The sequence below is a fragment of the Malurus melanocephalus genome, unplaced genomic scaffold (assembly GCF_030028575.1).
Source record: "Malurus melanocephalus ecotype Western Australia unplaced genomic scaffold, MMel_1.1 scaffold_663, whole genome shotgun sequence".
Classification (NCBI taxonomy): Eukaryota; Metazoa; Chordata; class Aves; order Passeriformes; family Maluridae; genus Malurus; species Malurus melanocephalus.
Window position 1 is genome coordinate 108,689 of NW_026623895.1, and position 6,131 is coordinate 114,819.

The window sequence follows — 6,131 nt, forward strand, 5'->3', positions numbered from 1 at the left end:
TGTGTTTTTTAGGAAGCAAGAAAATATTTGTCTCATAATAATGCTCTCACCTCTGCTAGATCTCAAGGAAAAACAGACACGATGAGAGAAAACTAAAATGAACCTGCTTTACCATACTCTTTTTAAGGTCCATTAAATTCATAGTATCTCTCATAGCAAATAGAAATTTATGTTTAGGTCTAAAGTATACGAAGCAAARTATGTATGCATTGTCTTTTCCAAGTACAGTCTCCAACTCTGCCAATCAGTGTTCAGGAACTTCCAAAGTTAAGCTTTCAGGACTGCGCCTCTAGTAATCAGTGATGAGCACACCTTGTGTTATTTTTTTTTCTCATCCTTTTTTTGGTATATTTATCCTTCTTTCCTCCATAATATGGCAGTGAGGAGGTGAACCATTTGATTATTTACTGTAAAAATAAAAATGCTTGCTTTTACTTGTTTTGTCTTGATTACCTCAGCATTTCCCTTGACAACTTTAAAATTCTCAGCTTACAAGAAAACGTGACTAAATATTTCCTGTTACTCTCCACTTGCCATCGGTTATTTTGCAAATCCCTGTCACAATCCTTTTCCTCACCCATGTGCCCTACTACCCACTGCCTTCCATTGTTGATTCTGGATTTAGTTTTTATTTCCATTCGTGATAGCTTCTCTCCCATCTGTAGATGTTTTCTGAGATGCCTGGAGCAGCATGAAGTATTTTCACAGGTAAATTTTTCACTGTGTAAATTCCTGCATTTACACAGTGGCATGATTCTGGTTTTGATTTTGCATCCCCCCTCTTCCTTTCCTATTAAGTGTTGAGATTCCACTTGCTTTTCAAATGCCCCTGAGTAATGACTTGAGGTTTTCTGAGAAAAAAAAAAGTTTTGAGAAAACCCAGCCCCCCCACTTCACTGTGAGGAGCTTCTGCACTGAAAACTGTTCATGCWTTTTCCTGTAACTCAGGACCAAGTGTGTACACTTACAGAAAACAACCACTTATATTTGGGTAATAGTGAAGATGAGTTGGTTAAACACTYGTTAAAAACAGAAAAAAGGCTGCAGTAGTTTCCTACTTACAAGACATATCTTGCCTTCTAGTGCTCAATTTTTTCATTAGTTAGACTTATGATACTTCACCACCAACCACCTTCTTTTAAATTCTTTCAGTTTGGACAAAGTTTTTGAACTAGTTCTGAAAAAACCCTAGTTTTAATGTGAGCTTTTTGCTTCTTTTGCTCTTGGTTTTGGCCTAAACATAGCAAAACCCCCCCAGCTATAACAGTTCATTTATCGTCACTTAAGAGATAGAAACTTCCGGATCCTCACTTCCAAATAAACTGATATAACAACCACTATTTCCCTGKCTTTTTATCTGAAGAGTCAGTATTTTATCCAAGTGTTAAATATRTCCATGCAGTTTTAAATAGGCTATTTCAATTTAATTTAAAAATTAATTATCTGAATTTAAAAATATTTTATTAAAAGAAATATTATGTAATAAAATGTTTAAATTCCTGAAGATCTTTTAATMTAAAGATCTGCAGGTATATATACTTAAATGGTAAAGGAAGACATTACCTAGCATTTGCTTGAAATTGCAAAATGAAATACCTGATTATTTCCCCTTTGAAAAAAGCACATGAAAATCAAGATCTGCAGTGACAACAGATATACTCAGATCATGAAGTATACCTTTTGCTAGGCAAATAGTGGTTTTCATGTGAGAATAATAATGAGAATTACTAAGTGCAAACAAGAAAAGCTAGCTTAAGTAGTAAGCTTACAGATGGTACATTTTATTATTCTGTGATGTAAAACTGATATAAATTAAAATTTGGATAAGCATTTAAATGAAAACAGTTTCAAAATTGGAGATTTAATCTTAAATTTCAGACTATGCTTGCATTTTATTATGAGAAAAAGAGAATGGCAAAAGTGTGAGGCCATAGGYTCCATTGCATTATTCAGTCCAACCCTCATGTGGGAATGAGTAATGTGGAAAGCTTCAGACCACTGATAATAATTATTCTCTAAATTAAAGATGAGCTTYAACCCACCTTCTTTGATGATTAAGAAAGCCAAATTTTCAAAGCTAATTAGTTTCTCAGTAAGGGTCATTGTTGTTTATTGTTCAGGCACTGTTAAGRTAATTAGTATGCCTGACCTAAATTAGGCACATTTTGCACATTTTATTAACAGAAAACCCCCTGACCAAAATATGTGCTGTGTCTCTGTCTTCTGAGGTGGCCTACTGAGGAAGCAAATTTCACATCCAAGGATGCTCCCAACATAAACATCTGGCTGCAGGATCTTGGTTACTCCACTAGCAAAGGTTGCGCCAYCCCACTGCTCAGGGAAAAGTGGCTTCCATGTTTTCCAAATCCTTTGTTGGTGTTACGCTGCTTCAYGTGTAGTGAGGAACTGGGTACAGCCAGACAGAAAAGTACTCTGAATGACCAWAGGAAGCAGTAAGCACTGATTTGGCATTCTACCTCAACAGTTTGCCACTCAGCAGTTGAAAGTAGCTGATTTTTAGAGACAAAGAGTAGAAATCACAAATTATTGAATGATCTCTCCTACMTATAAAAATATGTATATTATCTATTAGCTTCTAACCATAAGAATTTTAGAACTTTCTGAACCAAGGGTGAAACTGCTTTTAATATCCAAGATCTAATTATTCTGATATGTAGATTATGAGAAAGTAAGCAGTTCTTCCCAGGTCATCTTCTCTGTATTGTTACCAATTGYGTGTATCTCTAACATACTCCATTTTGCCAAGCTCAAGAATCTTGCTTCACTTAGACTTCATAGTCTAAGTCTTCAGTCTTCTCGTGTTGCTTTTTTTTTGTACTTCTTTTGCTTCTACTACTCCTTTTATGAAATAGCTTAACAGAATCACAAATATACTCTTTTCAATATATGGAGGTACCTGTGGTTACAGAGAATRTATAACATTAAACATGAAGAGTTTTATGTTGTTTCTTTTAAAATAATTACTGTTGGTTTATTTCCCTTTGATTGATATTAGTCACTGAGCTCAAGATATTTGTGGAAAACTACATCAAATCTATTCTCAGTGAGGTAGTTGCAAGGTTAGAGCCTTATTTAGGYTTATCTATTCTTATCATTTTACTTAATCTTTCCATTACTATAATAGTTTAAAATTTCAGTTATCAATCTGGTGCCTTTTCACTCAATATGGTAAATTTTTGTTTTACTTTGAGTAGCCAKCCTTAAATATGACTGTCATGATTATGACTAATTCTCCATTGTTACTGTGTTGCCACTAATTGTCTTTCCCATTTGTTTTATAAAAAGATGGCCAGATTCCAGATGTCAACTTCCCCTACAACACAATTTCCATAATCCTTTTTATCCCCATTTAAAATCACCTCTGATGACAGCAAAATCTCTTCTCCTATCACAACTTTAATTTAGGAAATTTTTTTGGTAATAGGCTTTATCAAACTTTTGGATGAAACTCCTGTACTGAATAGGTGAAACTTAGGAATTTTTGCATTGAGTCCAGTCTTACACTGTGGTTGATTTTTCAGACATAACTTCCCTCTATGACAGTCATAACTCTTCTCYAATATTTCATATGTATTAATGTGCTCACCAAGCCCACCCTTTAATGATCCCTTATATTAATTGGACTTCAAGATAACCAAATTACAAGTAAGTTTTCATGTTAAAATTTTTCCCCCAATACTATCACGCACACCAGTGCTGTCAAAGTTTTACTTAAAACTGTTGGAGGATTAATTCTGCAACTATGTGACTGTTGTGGAAATTTGCAGGGTCTTTGTGCCCAAAATAGCATGAAACAAAGGGACGATTTTCCCCCTCACATTCTGTTACTTGGCTCTAGACCTAAGAATGCACTCACAGGAACTTAAAATATAAGCATATCCATGCACACCTTTGATAAAAAAAAATGGTAAGGGAAGAAGGTTCATTCACAGCTCCAGCTATGAGAGATTCCTCGTGATTAAAAGCCTTGAAATCTGTCTGTAAGCTCATGGACACACAACAAATAGGGTAGGGATTTACTGAAGTTACACAATAGAACTCTCCTAATGGGCAGGACAGCCCATTGTCAAATACCTCTCTGCTGTACAAATGCTTCCTGGTGATGAAGAAGGCGTGAATGACTCTAAAATGTGCTGCGACTAAAAGGCATTTACTCACTCAGGTGGAATTTCCAACTGGATTTTCGAACAGCAGAGCAACTTTGATGCAGCTGACATTAAGGACGACCCAAGATTCTTTGGAAGAAACTCATGCTGGCATAAGGAAGATAAGAGAGACCAAAAAAAGTTGTCAGGACCGAGGGCCTATCCAGTGTAGTGTGTTTTCTCCAGCTGTGGCTGTAAGCCAACAATTAGTAAAAGTAAGAATAAGGCAGCCTTGRGCTGAGGGTACCACAATCCCATCCCATTGCTATTCCTATCTATATCTCTCCTTCCAGTATTTGCCCTGTCTCCCTCTGAATTCCTGCTTCTCTCAACTGCAGCAGCAGAATCACGTTCAGTGTCAGGGTCTGATGTGTTACTGCAAATACTGAACAGTATGTAGGAGGAGAAAAACATGAGTGGTACGAAGCCAGGCCAGAATTTTAAGATTGTTAATTAGGGCTTTGGAATAGACTGTCTGGGTCAACCCAATCTAGGTACCTATTCTGACAGATGTGGGTTTGCCTGACACTAAACAAAGAATTAAAAAACTCAAAAATGAATTTTTGACCACAAAGTAAATATTCTGGGTTATTAGGTTTGGATGGAAATTACTGCAGGTCCAGACAATTCATTCCCTTTCTACGTCCACAAGTGCTTGAATGGAGCATAATGAATTAGAAGATTTAGAAATTAGGCCCTGTGCTTCCCACCAGGCTGCAAACCTCACTAAGTCAAAGTGGAGGGTCTGGTGCAGCTGCAGGGAGCTGCGGGCTCTGACTCTGTGCTTATCTGAACACCTGAAGTGGGACAGCCAGGAATCTGAGGTTACTTCTTAAGACAAATCAGCGTTTACCAGTTCAAACAAAAAAATGAAGTGTTAACAGCCCTTCTTCCTCTGCTCCCACTTAGCAAATATGATAGAATTCCATGAAATGTTGTTATGTTTATGGTGCAATGATYAGCAGAGCCATCCTACAACACCAACATGCCATGGAGTACTGCAGCACATAGCTGTGAATRTTATGACAGGTTATTATAGGTTACCACAGGTTATCAGAGTGCCCTGTGCCCAGAATGCACTGGTCTGTAACCAGCTGGTCACACACYTTCATGACTAGAGGGGAGACGGGGKACATGGCCGTACYTTWAGGCTTTSCAACATTCTCATGCCCAYACAAACGTGGCCATCCCACTACAACTGCCCGATAATTTCACCTCTCCCTACCTTCCTGCCACCTACTGTCACTAATTGACCTCCAACAGTSAATGTCTCACGCTGTCAGATGCAACTGATCCCTCCTTGTCAGCTTGAAATTGTAAGAAAGGAAAGTTTATTTCAGAATTTTTGCTTAACTGCGTATTTGAACKTTCACAAATGTAAACAAACACTGCAGCGTAGGTACCAATCTACTTGATCGGCTTTTTGACGTGCTTTACAACTCAGTAATATTTGTTTCTGAAGCAAAGCGTGGAATGAAATGTAGCCGGTAAYAGAAACACCGGTCCTTGCTTCAGGCTGAAAGGTCTTTCGAGGACAGACTGTTCCCACGCGAAGCCCACCTCCTGCGTGTGCAACCCGCCTCTCTGGGTTTGCTGTTGTTATTTCGGCTTTTATTCACCTGAAGCCGCTCCGAAACCCAGGAGCCACAGGCGAGCACGCCCGGCCTCGCACAGATCAGCACAGCCGTCCCAAAAAAAAAGAAACACGGCCGAAAATCCGAAACTCTCTGGGTGCAGGGGACTTAGGCCCGCCATGGCGGCCGCCGGCCTGCACCGCCCCGACGGGACGGGACGGGACGGGATCCGCCCGTACGGAACCTGCGCCCCGCGGAGCGCGGCCCGCAGGGAAAGGGAAGGCAAGGGAAGGGTAGGGAGAAGGGAGAAGGGAGGGGAGGCGAGGGTGCCGCGCCCGGGAGCGGCACGCCGGGGCGGGGGCAGAGCTGTCCCGGGCGCGGCTCCGCACCG